The 14,533-nt window shown below is 40.6% G+C and overlaps 1 pseudogene; it reads right to left on the reverse strand.

Moving 5' to 3' along the window:
• Positions 1 to 9,456: 9,456 nt before the first annotated feature.
• Positions 9,457 to 10,616, reverse strand: LOC128342116 (cytochrome b-like; annotated as a pseudogene).
• Positions 10,617 to 14,533: the final 3,917 nt, after the last annotated feature.

Genomic DNA, 14,533 nt, shown 5'->3' on the forward strand with positions numbered 1-14,533 from the left:
CAGCTGCACCAATTTTACAACCTCCAAGTGTACCAGTGAGTGTATCACAGGTGCCTACTGCTTCATTGCTGCAAACACCAGTGCTCACATAACCCATTGTATAACAGAGACCAATAGTCACTGCTACAATGACAACCTCAACTCAAAGTAGATTTCTAGTTAACACCACAACTCAGACTCTACCTAAAGATCCTCCATTGGCAGTACCAGCCTCTCCACAAGGTGATTTGCCACTGGGCAGATCAGATCCAGACTCAGAGGCAACCACAAACTCTGGTGGAGCTTCTGCTTAACTGAGGATCTGTCAGATCCACCTTCAGATGTGCTTCCTAAGTCCTCCATGTCTCCACATGAGGAACTGAAGGCATACAATCTGTTACTACTTGAGATGACTGAGGCCTTGGGCCTTGAGATTCAGAAGCAAGTGGCTGATATGGTGGATCGAGTTTATAACATGATGTACATGGCTCAGTCTTCCCAGCTGGTAGTGTTGCCTATGCTTCCTATGGTATCCAAGGCAGCACAATCTGCATAGGAGGTGTTACCGATCTCCATTCCAGTGTCAGAATGCCTGGAAGGATTATACAGGGTGTAGAAAGAGGATAATTCATATCTCTTGAAGCACCCTATACCTAATTCCTTCGTAATATGCTAACCACCCTGAGATGAAAGTTTGGGCAGCATATAAGATAGATAGACAGACAGACTGTGTTGAATCTTCAAAATCAGGGTGCAGACATACTACTCCAGCAGACAAAGAGGGAAGAAAAATGGATGTACTTGGGCAAAAGCTATATTCAATAGCTAGCCTTTCAATCTACATGGCAAACTATGCAGCATGCATGGCTAGGTTCAGCTACTGCATTTGGGATTCCTTGTATGAAGAGGCAGAACATCTTACACCTGAAGACTTCATGAAAAAACTTAGTGAAACACTCCAGAGACTGGCAGCTGTGACATGACAACAGCTGAGCATGTATAAACATCTAGCAGAGACAGAGTCCTGTGCAATGGCTACTGCAGTGTTTGTTAGAAGGTATGTGTGGTTGAGATCTACCAACCTGAATGCAGATATGAAAGACAGAGTGGAGAACCTGCTATTTGACAGCAAAGGCGTATTTAGTGAAACAACGGATTCAACAATGGAGACATTTTTAAAATCCAAATATACAGCCAAGAGCTGCTCTACTACTGCTACTAAAGCACAATCAACATCACTCTACCATTCCTATGGGCGGCAGCAATCAACATTCAGAAATCAAGAACAAAAGGACTTTTAAAAACAGTTCAAGCCCTACCAGAGCAAGAGTTTTGGAGTGAAGGCTAAAAACCAGGGCACTATACCCAATAAGGATTATGCAAAGCAGTCTCTTTGATCAGCAGGAAAATTCACTGATACCATCTCCTTTGCCTGTCAGAGCAATGTCAACCAGCTCTGTTGCCATTATTGGAGCAAATGCCACCATCTCTGTGTATGCCAAGATCAGAACGAACAACATTAGTTCTGCAGTTACCAAGACCATCAGACTAGCAAGTCATGCCTTGGCATGGCACAACATAACATCAGACTGGTGGGTTCTTTCGGATCATCACCGCTGGTTATGCAAAAGAATTCAAAATTTTCCAAGGTTCTCGGGCATAAAATACATCCCTGCAACTCTTTTCCTGCTTCAGGAGATACAGGCACTACTGGAGAAAGAGGTGATTGCCCCAAGTCGGTGGACAGACAGAATGACAGGAAATTATTCTCATTATTTTCAAATCCTAAAGAGATGGATTCAAGCAATCATGAACCTTTGAGGACTGAATCGGCACATAGATATACACAGATTTTGAATGACAATGTTGCAGGGCATTCTATCACTCCTTGCCAAGGGAGAGGAGCTTGTGGCACTGGATCTGAAAGATGTGTATTTCCATGTAGGGATTCGGCAAAACCATTGGAAGTATCTTTGGTTCATGGTTGGAAATTCAGTATATCAGGAAAGAGTATTGCCCTTTGGGTTATCCACCATGCCAAGAGGTTTGTTTTTTTTACAAAGTGCATGGCATCTACAGAGACTTGAGGTGTTATAGTTTTTCTTTGCCTGGACGATTGGCTTCAGGTTGGAGAGGACAAAGATGGGTTACGTTCGCAAATCCATTATGTCCTTGTGGATCTTGGGGTCCAGGTCAATTGGAAGAAGTCGCACCTGGAACCATACTCCTTTGAAGACCTTCTTTATTGCGTATCTCTCTCTCTCCCTCTCTCTCTCTCCCTCTCTTTCTCTCTGAAAAAAGGAAACGAATCCGGGGCTTCTGGTTGGTCTGCCAATGTAGCTGCACGCTTCTCTGAAAGGGGGAGACCGAGGAGGAGAAAATAAGAGGGTTTTGAGGCTTCAACCCCCCCCACACACACACGTCATCCTGGATTAAAGGGTCGACTTCAAGATAACCCACCGCTCCTCCTATGCCAGCTCCTTAATTCAAAAATTGTGTTGAAGAACGCAATTTTGGTTTAGGTCGAGCGGCGGAGGGAGGGTTCCATCAAGCTTACTTCTCTCTCGGAAATCTTTATGACCGAAGCCAGTTGGCAGCCAATTTCTATGGTTTGGATTTAATTAATTACCTAAAGTTCAAGAAGCTCACCTCTCAAGTGATTGATGATATCTTGCTGGAATTCTTCCTGCGTTTTCGGGAAAGAAAAGACGTAAAGATGCCACAGAACTTAAGACACAGCTGTAAGTTTTTTCTGATTACAATTAAGGAGGGGAATTCAATCTTCTTGCTAAATATTGGAACTTAAGAGCTGAATTGATGATTAAAAAATTTTAATACTTGGAAAAAGATCTTATTAGTGGGAATTATTATTATTTTTTTCTTTCTCTTCTTTTCTTTTACTGCTGTCGGGCGAAGTTTATGGAAGAGGTGTTTTGCAGCTCGCTGTTTGCTGTTGAGACTGTCTATCATTTTGTCAACCAATTAGAATAACAGGCGTTTCACACTACCATGAGAAAATTTTAATTGCCAGTGATAAGATACAGGAGCTGTGGTGCGGAACTGTTTATACTTGGGAAATAAACACAGGCTTTTACTTTCTTTTTTGAGATCAAGGACATGAAACCCTGCTGTGAAAGTGGTTTTTCTTTTTTAACCCTTCCACTATACTACGAAAGGGAGAGAGATAATGTAAAAAAAAAAGTCTCAGCAGACCCAGATACATCTACAACCTAGGAAATCTTCCCTTCCGAGTCCAGGTTTGGGGGAAACCAGAATGCCTTTGGATATGGCTCAAACACTATCTGAAATGAAAAAGATATTTCCATCAAACGCTATCGCTCTTCAACAAGTTACTTCAGATATACAACAAATTAAACAAGATACAAAGACATTAAATGATAGAACATCAAATATTGAAGAAACAGTCAAGAAATTAGCACAAGATAATAAAGAATTTAAATCAAGGGCTGACATTTTGGAGAAGGATGTGGGTTCACTGAAAGATGACAAAGAAAAATTATTAGATCAAATGGCATTGTTGGATGGTGAAAATGAATGTTTTGCCTAAAATGTTATTTCTCTTTCAGACTATTCCCATAATTAACACTTTAACTTGTTTTAAGCAATTGCAGAAGGACATAACTAAGTTTGTTTGGCAGGGGAAAAGACCAAGAATTAATTTTAATAATTTAACAGATGCAAAGGGAAAAGGTGGTCTTACCCTGCCTGACTTAAGGTTGTACTTTGATGCTGTTTGTTTGACATGGCTAAAAGAATGGATAACATTAAGAAACCCTAGAATTCTGGAATTGGAAGGATTTGATAGAAGGTTTGGATGGCATGCCTATCTGTGGTATGAAAAAAGTAAAATACACAAAGACTTTTTGAATCACTATGTGAGAAGGAGTTTAATGAGGGTGTGGTTAAAATATAAAGATTGGTTGGAACCTAAAACTCCGTTATGGATATCTCCGATTGAAGCTTTATCACGCAAAGAAGTAAATATGCAAATGTGTTGGGGTACCTATAGAGATTTGTTACATTTTCAAGACAAGGATTGTAAGTTAAAAAGCTTAACTGAAATACAAAATTTGGTTAGAGATTGGTTTCAGTATCATCAGTTAAATGAGATATATAAGAAAGACTTTAATGTTGGATTTGAGGATCAGATTTCAAGTTTTGAGAAGGAATTATGTCAAAATGATGAAAAATTAGCTTCTAAAATGTATAAACTGTTACTTCTGGAGGAGACAAGAGAGGAAGTGGTTAAAACGACCATGATAAAGTGGGCTCAAGATGTGGGGCTTAATATAGAAATGGCAGCCTGGGAAAAGTTATGGAAAACTGATTTAAAATTTACTGCATGCTATGCTTTAAAAGAAAATTATTATAAAATGATGTATAGTTGGTACTTGACACCAAAAAAATTGGCATTAATGTATAAAAATGTTTCAAACAAATGTTGGAAGTGTGGACATTCTGAAGGTACTTTTTTTCATATGTGGTGGACCTGTGGGAAGGCTAAGGCCTATTGGGATATGATATATAATGAGTTAAAGAAAATATTTAAAATGAAATTTCCTAAGAAGCCAGAATCCTTCCTACTGGGAATAACACAAGGTTCAATTTCTACAAATAACTTAACATTCTTCATGTATGCTTCTACGGCGGCCAGAATAATATACGCACAAAAATGGAAGAGTAATGAACTGCCTTCAAAAGAAGATTGGCTGATAAAAATTTTGGAATATGCGGAGATGGCAAAACTTACAACACTGATAAGAGACCAAAACTTAGAATGTTTCAAAGAAGACTGGAAACCATTTTTGGTGCATCTAAAAATCTATTTTCCTACTATGAACCTTACAGCAGGATTTGAAATTTAGAGAGAAAAGAAGAAAAAAAATGCAGGTTGGGTAGACTAATTGTGTTTGTAAGGGTTTAAATTTATGTTTTGAACTATTATTATAGCAAGGGTAAATTTTATAGATGATGTTTCACGAAGAGAGATGCGCGGGAAGTCCACTTCTGTTTATTATGTTTGTTATGAATGAATATTATTACTGTTAAAATCAATAAAAAATCAATTTGAAAAAAAAGAAAAGGAAAAAGGAAACGAATCCAAAAGTTTTCTATAAAAGCAAATATTTAGACATTAATATGTCATCAGTGCTCAGTGTTTCACTGTTTGAACCAACATCCTTATATAGTAAGCTCTTCCAGCCAAACACCTGAAATTAATACATCACATCACACAAGGGTGGGGGAAGGGGAGGGGGGAGGAAGATAACAGAAACTTTCCCAACTCAGCGCTGACAAGGAAAAAGGGAGGGGGAAAGAGCAAGTTCAGCTATACACCCTTTAATGGTCAATATACTTCACAATTTCTCTCAGTTCCTCCTTGCCATTAACTTCAGGTTTTAGTTTATCTATGTGCAGTACTTCCCTGATTTTTCTCTTAAACATGCAGTTTTCTAGCTCCAGAGTACACACTTTAAGTGGCATTGGCATTTAAGTGGCATTATGCTTATCTCTCATATGTATTGACCAAGGTCTTTCCCTATTTATGTATTTTGAATCTGCAAGATGTCCTTTAACTCTGGTCAATAAGCATCTTCTGGCTTCTCCTACATAACATTCACCACAATCTACACAAGTTAACTTATAACAACCCCTTTTTGTTGGGGTTCACAAACTGGGCAGGCTTTAGTTTCACACACATATAAAATTGATCTCACCATCTATTTATAGAAAATTTATATAAAATAATATATTTATTATAATTATTTATATGAAATAAATATATCTATGTATTTTATCTATTTATTTATATATATAATACTATATTATATAAAATATATTTTATCTAATATATTATATAAAATCAATCTCACCAACTGTCGGCTTGGCTGTTTGGCAGACCACATTGGCCTTAACCCCATGTTTCATTAAGCCTCTCTGAAACTGTCTAATAAAATAGTCTGAGATAAAGGGAATATTCAAAATGGGCAATCTTGCTTCATATTTAAACCCCACCCACCCTAATCTTTTTAGTGGGAACTTGTATCCATTAATCTCTGCTAAATTTCTTGCTCTTTTTTCCACCTTACATAATCCCGAGACAAGACCTCATCTGCCCTCCTTATATTTTCCACCGTCTGTGTTTTAATTGTTTGTGAGTGTGCAGATTTACTGTTTATAATTCTTTTTTGGCTGTTTTCCTGCACTATTTGGTCTGTAGATTACCCTCCCTGAGACAAATCTGTCTCAAGGAAAGGTAACCAGCCTTGATTATCCTGTGCCTCCCTGTTCAGCCTTATACTCCCTCCCCACCACCACCTTTATTCATTTTCTCAAATAACTCATCAGCCTGTTTAGTTTTTGTGATAACCTGTAATATTGGCTTGGAGCTCAATGTCCAGAGAAGAAAGCATATCTACCCAGGGAACATTGGGCACAGATCTGTGATCTGATAAATGTTTTCACAAGACAACTACTGTAGAGCTTACAGGACAAACAAAAATTGCTGAGCATAAGAGCGTCATACAACTCTGTAATACAACACGCTTGACTGCGGATGTGTCGGCTACAAATATGGTTCCTCAGGGCATTCTGACCAAATGTGGACAGCCAGAATATGATACTCAAAATTCCACTGCCTGTTTTGAAGTCACTGAGGTGGTGGCAGATAGAGGACAACCTGCTGCAGGACTTCGTCTTGCAGGGGGAGTGTGACCCTGCCCAAGAACAGAGTTTACCCACTTCTCGGAAGGTCAGTTTTGCCAACCCAGAGCACTTCTTTCTAATCTGGATTAAGTTTCATCTTGTTTGCCCCCATCCAGTCCAGAACAGCCTCCAAGCCCTGGTTCAGAGCATCCATTGTCTTCCTGGTGTCTGCTGACTTAAAAGATGGGTAAAGCTGGATGCCATCAGCATATTGATGGCACCACAGCCCAAACCCATGGATGATCTCTCCCAGAAGTTTCATGTAGATGTTAAATAGCACAGGGGACAGAATAGATCCCTGTGGTGCACCCCGTAGGCCAAAGGCTAGGCATCCCCCAGCACGACCTTCTTACAACCTTCCAGGGAGAAGTGGAGCCACCATATAACCAGGCCCTCAAATCCCAACCCGGATAGATGTCCCAGATGAATACACTGGCCAACGGTATTGAAAGCTATGGAGAGATCCAGGAGAATCAACAGTCACACTCTCTCTGTCTATCTCCTGGAATAGGTCATTTTCTGTCCTGTATCCTGGTCAGAAGTCAGACTGGAAAGGATCCAAGTAATCAGATTCATCCAGGGCTGTTCAATTTTCAACCTTTCTAAGGCTGTGGCCAGGCCAGCATCAGATCTTTTTGTCGTTGTTGTTTTTGTTACTGGTGGTTGTACATCATAGCATGGTATTATGATGAATTCACATGATCGGCTGAAAGTTGGGTTGAGGTTCGGGAGCAGGACTGGAGGTGCCGGCAGCGTAAGGTCCAGTATGGCATATTGTCTGAACTCATCCAAATCCAGTTGACAACTGGCCAGCCTGACTTGTTAGTGACTGTCAAGTCAATTTCAGCTCTTGGTTGCAAATCTTGGGGTGGAGTTGACATTTGGATGCTTACATGTGTAAGACCAGTTAAAAATAATGGCAAGTTTTGGACCAAAATATTTTGTTTTGGGGGTATTATTAAGTATCTGTCTCAGCAGCTTCAATGCCATGCTTTAAAAAATAAGCTACAATAACATGTAAATATGTAATATGTATATGATATGTAAATTGCATATGTATAATAGTTATGGTTGCACCTACAATCTGTAGGGTGTGAATATACCATAATAGTGCCTTTAGTTTATCAGTTTAGTTGAATCTCACTTTAGGGGTTTGACGAGAACAAATTTGATTAAACAGAAAATTACTGTTAAGGGGGTAGGGGGGCTTGCCATAAATTAATAATTAAATAAATATACGTGGTGGGTGGGTGCGGGCATATATACATACGTATGTGCGGGCACATGTATACGAGTGCGCTCATACATACGATCGTACGTGCGGGCGCATATATACGAGTGTGTTCGTACATACGTTCATACGTGCGGGAGCATATATCGAGTGCGTTTGTACATACATTCGTATATACGTTCGTACATACGTACGTGCGGGCGCATATATACGAGTGTGCTCATACGTTTGTAATACGTTTGTAATACGTTCATACTGCGAAAACTAGTTGGGGGGAAATTCAGGTGTGGGAACGCATAAAGTTTGACACAATTTGACACAATTTGACGTGAATATGTCCGAAAAGCATTAATTGAATAACCACTTTATCGAGTTTGGTAAAAATACCATGGCACCGTAGGTCCCGCTGAACTGACCCGCAGGTGCCAGCCACAGCAGTGACAATGAGGTTCTGAAGCCACCAACCCAAAAATTTTAAGAGACCTAGCCGGATAGAGCAGTTATGCTATTGGCCTGGGTACAAGGGTGATTAACCCATTAATCGGAGGTCTTGGGAAAAGTGAGAATAAACAGATACACCAAGATTGTACCTGAGAGAGAAGCCAGAGGCCTCAGAAAAAGTGATAAGGCTTGCCGAAATGCCGCAATACGATCTGAACTGGCCTTAATGCTGGTGCATGGGCGTACTGGTGGGTGGGTTGATGGTTTCACATGAGTTGCCAAATCAATAAATAACCCATTGGAAGAACATGCATTCACCTATCTTTCAGGCATTCATGACATGTAATCAGGAGATTAAGAATATTTTAGGGAAAAGATATTCGTATGGATATACTTTGTATGCACAATATATAATATACGTTTTTAGTCAGGCAAAAAGGTCTATGTATAACAATATATGCGTGCCTTTGCAATGGATGAATGAACTGTATACATAGCATGTTTTATGTACAGTATACAGGCATACTTTTCTAGTCAAATTAATAGGATTATGGATAACAATATATGCATGCCTTCGCAATGAACGAATGCACAATATACATAGCATAGAACACATGTTTAAAGTACATGGGAGGAGAGGAGGAGGGGGCCACTTAGCTACCTGCGTTGTCAAGGGAAGTGGGGTAATTAAGTTGGGCAAAAAAGGCCCAGAGGGCCATTTCAGAAGATAGTTTATTAAAATATTAGTTTTGGGGATTAGTGATGGGATTTATGTCTCTCTTTTGATGTCTTTAGTAAGTGTTGGGTTACATCTTCGGTTTACAAGACCGGTGCTTTTAGTTAAGGTATAGCGGTGACTTGCGTTGTCGAGGGAAGTGGGGTAATTAAGTTGGGCAAAAAAGGCCCAGAGGGCCATTTCAAAAGAGAGTTTATTAAAATATTAGTTTTGGGGACTAGTGATGGGATTTGTCTCTCTTTTGATGTCTTTAGTAAGTGTTGGGTTACATCTTTGGTTTACAAGACTGGTGCTTTTAGTTCAGCTATAAAGGCAACTTGCATTGTTGAAGGTGGGGGGGAACTTAGTTTAGCTTAAGGAGAAAGTTTTCTAATTTGGCGAAGGTTGGCATTAAAATCAAGAAAGTGAGGAAATAAAGGGCTGAAGCTAGTTGGCCAATAATGATAAATGGTGGTTCTACTGGTTGGCCACCAATTCATGTTAATACTATAATATTAGTAGTGAGAGTTCAGAAGAGGAGTTGAGAGAGGAGGCGGAAGATGCTGCTTCGCTGTCTTGCTGTATGAAGGAGGGGTGTTAAGTATTAAAATTAAAATTGATAATAAAAGAGCTAAGACTCTGCCGAGTTTGTTGGGTAGTGATCGGAGGATGGCGTAGGCAAATAAAAAATATCATTTGGGCTTAATGTGTGGAGGTGTAACAAGTGGGATCGCGGGGGTAAAGTTTTCTGGATCGCCTAGGGAGTTAGGAAAAAACAAGGCCAGGGCGAGTGGAATTAATAGGATGAGAGTGGCTCCAAGCAGGTCTCTGAAGGAGAAATATGGGTGAAATGGAATTTTATCTGGGTTTGAGGTGAGGCCCGTTGGGTTGTTAGATCCGGTTTCGTGGAGGAAGAGAAGGTGTAGGGCGGCTATGGCAATGATGATAAAGGGGATAATAAAATGGAAGGCAAAAAATTGGGTTAAAGTTGCTTTGTCAACTGAGAATCCGCCCCAAAGTCACTCTACTAGTGTTGTTCCGATATAGGGGATTGCTGATAGCAGATTTGTAATGACGGTCTCACCTCAGAAGGACATCTGGCCTCATGGGAGAACATACCCTACGAAGGCTGTGGCTATGACTAACAGTAGGAGGACGACGCCTGTGTTTCATGTTTCTTTAAAGATATAATTGTAGTAAAGTCTGTGTGCAATATGTGCATAGATGCAGATGAAGAAGATTGAGGCGCCATTAGCAGTGCAAATACTACCAACATTCTCCCCAAATAAACCATTTTATTGGCTAGTTGCCAGCTGGACTTGGGTGGGTTCAGATGGCATATCACACAGGAGCACACAGCACCGACACCTCTGGTTTGTGCTCCCAGACGTGACTTCAATGGGTCATGTGAACCCTTCCTGTATCTCCTAACCTGACACTCTTTGCTTCCAGATTCTCATGCAAATGGTGTCTCATTTGCATGTGTACATGCTTTTCTGCAATTAGCCTCAACTGAAGTTGCATACTATCCCAGCTGCCTAATATACTTATCATTGCCTTTTTGCTGAGTGTTGTCCTACTGCACCTTGATAACTTTTTATTTTTACCACATGTGTTGATTTTTTCAAAGTAAAAGCTAAGCCTGGTGACTCAAAGTTCTTGGAACCCAACTATTCCACAGTTCTGTCTAAAGTGTGCTTTTCTTCTCCCATGGGGGGAAAACCGTTTAGATCACTGCATTGAATTTATTGAGAGTCTAGGGGTACAGCTGTGCAAATTAAGAACAGAAGAGCCCTGGTGGATCAAACTAAAGGTAAATAAATCTAGTCTAGCATCCTATTTCTTACAGTAGACTGACAGATGCAATACTAGAGAGTGTGTTTTGTTGCCCTTTCTAAAGACTTTGTAGCTAGAGATAATAGATTCTCCATTCCACCAGGTTTCCAATATGCCCAGTAGATCTCTGTCTCATTCTCTCTTCCACTATGAACATTTCCTCAAAAGATTCAAATGGCATCCTGAATCATTTTGCCTCCTGCACTAGAAAATGCCAGCTTATCTATTTTTGGTATTTCTGACTGAGCATGTTCCTATCGGAAATACACGTTTACCAATTTATGTTGTAGGAGGTTGAGTTGGTGATAAGGACCTAGAGACACACCCATTAAAAGTACTGACTGGATTATTGCATCCATTGGATCCATGAGAAGAGGTTTCCTCTTCTCATGTCTGTGCACTCTATTTTCATAACAGCCTTGGCAGTTCACACATTGTTACACTCAGGAAGAGTTATCAGCAACAACTGAATCCTTGCTGGTTCCACCCAATACAACAAAAAAGTTCAATTGGAATGTTTCCCCGGAACATGTTTTAGGGTATAACAATCCCCAGTTTCATGATCCAATGTGCTCCTTGCCTACCATTTACCTTGGAGTCACCAGCTGCTTGGGTGATTCACTGTTCAGCCCTTCATACCACCCTCCCAGATTGGCTTTCTTGCCCAGCCTGATCTGCCCAGTCTTCCTTGACAACATAGGAAGCTGGGTCCATGAAGGAAGCACCCTCATGTATTCACCTCTATCAACTAATCCCTCCAAGCTTCTCGCCCCTGCCTCTGACCGAGCTGTCTCTGAGGAATGAAGTCCTTCAGTTGTTCCAGGACGCTTGAGGTCTCTTTGTCCAGATCAGGGGATATGAACATTTGCCCTTCACTTGGCCCAACTCTGTCCCTATTCCTTTTTCCTAAATCCAGCTCTAAAAGCCTCTTTCTCTTGCCCACCTGGGAATTTATACAATTAGGATTTTAAGTAAAACGCCTCATTGCAGTTGAGTGTATCTTTGATAGTAGAATGTATCTTTTGTAGATAGTAGAATGTATAGCAGAATGTAGATAATAGTAGAATGTATCTTTAATAGTAATTGCTTTAACCACCTATTTCTTCGATGGTTCACCTCCCTACAATAAAGACTGTCTTTTGATTTTGAAACGTAAACCTTGCATCAGTCCAATCATTTCCTGGGTCCACAACTTTGCACAAATTTAAATCTGACATAGAACTGTCCTCTGAGCTAATTCCCCCTAACAAGCCAGCGCATAGATTTAGGGGTGTTCACCAATCACCCCAGGGCAGTTTCATTAACAACATACACTCTTTCTTTCTGCATGGAAGTTCCATTAATCTAGGAGGAGGGTGATGCAACAAGAAGAGCAATGTTGCAAGGCTCTTGGGCAAGTGGATCACTTGGGAGGCCTATACCTCTAATTAGCCACCCAGGTCTATTCCTAACGGCTGTTCAGGAATATTCAATTAATTGCTCTTCATCCTGTGATTGATTGATTGATTGATTGATTGAATTTCTATACCTCCCTTCTAAAATTGGCTCAGGGCAGTTGCTGTTACATTGTTTTCAGTGATAACTCATAAGCTGGCACAGGATCACAGGTACTTCCTACACTCAAACCATGTAGCCTTCCTAGGTTTGTGCAAGCCAATGTTCTATCAGTTAGGTTGCCTGGGTGGAGGGAGTAAAGGAGAAGAAGTTCTGATTTCATTTCTTCTGCGTGGTATCAATATCCCCCCTTTTCTTTCTAGTGGGAGGCCTGTCATTACTAGTTGTATCATAGAAACATAGCGAGCTGTCATATATTGAGTCAGACCATTGGTCCATCTAGCTCAGTATTGTCTACACAGACTGGGAGCAGCTTCTCCAAGCTTGCAAATACAAAGAAAAGAGTTACCACCCAATAGAACAAATGTACAAATGATTGAAACTTCTTAAAAGAGTTACCACCCAATAGAACAAATGTACAAATGATTGAAACTTCTTAAAAGAGTTACCACCCAATAGAACAAATGTACAAATGATTGAAACTTCTTAAATCACTTCATTAAATGATTTAAGAAGTTTCAATCATATGTACATTTGTTCTATTGGGTGGTAACTCTTTTCTTTGTATTTTCATTAGCACCACTCTCCCCTTATATATTCTCCAAGCTTGCAGGCAGGAATCTCTCTCAGCCCTATCTTGGAGATGCCAGGGAGGGAACTTTGAACCTAGATGCTCTTCCCAGAGCAGCTCCATCCCTAAGGGGAATATCTTACAGTGCTCACACATCAAGTCTCCCATTCATATGCAACCAGGGCAGACCCTGCTTAGCTAAGGGGACAAGTCATGCTTGCTACCACCTCTCCTCTCCTCAAGCACCACAGCCAGGAGTGGGTTGTTCCTCCTGAGATTCTCTAGTGTTGTGCACTGATGCAAGGATCACATTGGAGCAGGGAAGGCTACCAGGTTGAATGCAGCCCACTAACACATATGGCTTCTCAGCAAAGCATCCTGTGTTTGCTGCCTGGGACTGCAAAAATCAGGATACAGTAGAGGTGGTAGTAAACACCTGTCAGATGGACAACCATGTGCTTAGTACTTAGGACTGCATCATGCTTGTCCTGGGCCAGAAGAAATGAGGGGAAGGATGCTCTGGTTTCTACCAGTGGGGGGTTGTACCTCCTCCCTCCCAGAGAGAATACCATGGCAAGTCCAGCCTAGCCCTAACAAGTGGCCACAGAAGGAATAGCTTTGTATCCTTTTAATATATTGTAAGCTACATTGGAAACAGGAAGACGAAAAGTGTTGCAAGTTTATACAGGCTTTCTGTAAATATAGATGGAAATGAATACTGATTGGTTTTGTATTTAGATCTGTATCTTTTTATTTTAATGTTAGAGGACATAGATACAAACTAATGGGTAAAGAACAATGTTTGAGAAGCCTTACTTGGTGTCACATTATGGTTTTACATCTTTCCTGCCTCTCCTCCTTGTTGCCAGGGCAGCTTATTTTGGGGCTGCAGTCAGCATCCCTTTATATGATTTGGAGCTGTGGGCTCACAGCCTCCATCTTGGATACTTGTGCTCATGGGATTGTGAACTCTGCATGTGCCCATATTTGGCAAACTCTGCAATTTGGTCGCTTAGCACAAGCAGACAAGGAGCGATGCTACCCAAGATCTGAATAACAAGCGACTGTAGGGAGAAAAGAGAAGGAAAGCTAGCGAAGTAGACCCTGGGTCAAGGAGATCTTCACAAAGGAAATAGTTAACTTCCTTCTTGCAAAAGAGAAGTAGCTTTACTAATCTTCTCCTCAGGAACTCAGATAAGCACAGTGCATTCCCACCCAGCCATCTGCACACTAATGATTTGGCAAACAGAAGGTGAAGTCATTAAAATTTGAAAGAACCATTTCTCTCCACTTGGAGACACCCCAGTTGGCAGATAAACTTTAAGTTCACCCATTCTACCCCTTCACATACACTTCACCCAAGCCATTTCAGTCTCTTGTTCAGTGGGTTTACACCCAAGTTGATGAATTCATGCAAACATTAATTCCTTTGTTCCACATGAGTTTCAGCCCCTTCAGCATGGGTGCTTGACTTGTGCAT

The sequence above is a fragment of the Hemicordylus capensis genome, chromosome 2 (genome assembly GCF_027244095.1).
Source record: "Hemicordylus capensis ecotype Gifberg chromosome 2, rHemCap1.1.pri, whole genome shotgun sequence".
NCBI lineage: Eukaryota > Metazoa > Chordata > Lepidosauria > Squamata > Cordylidae > Hemicordylus > Hemicordylus capensis.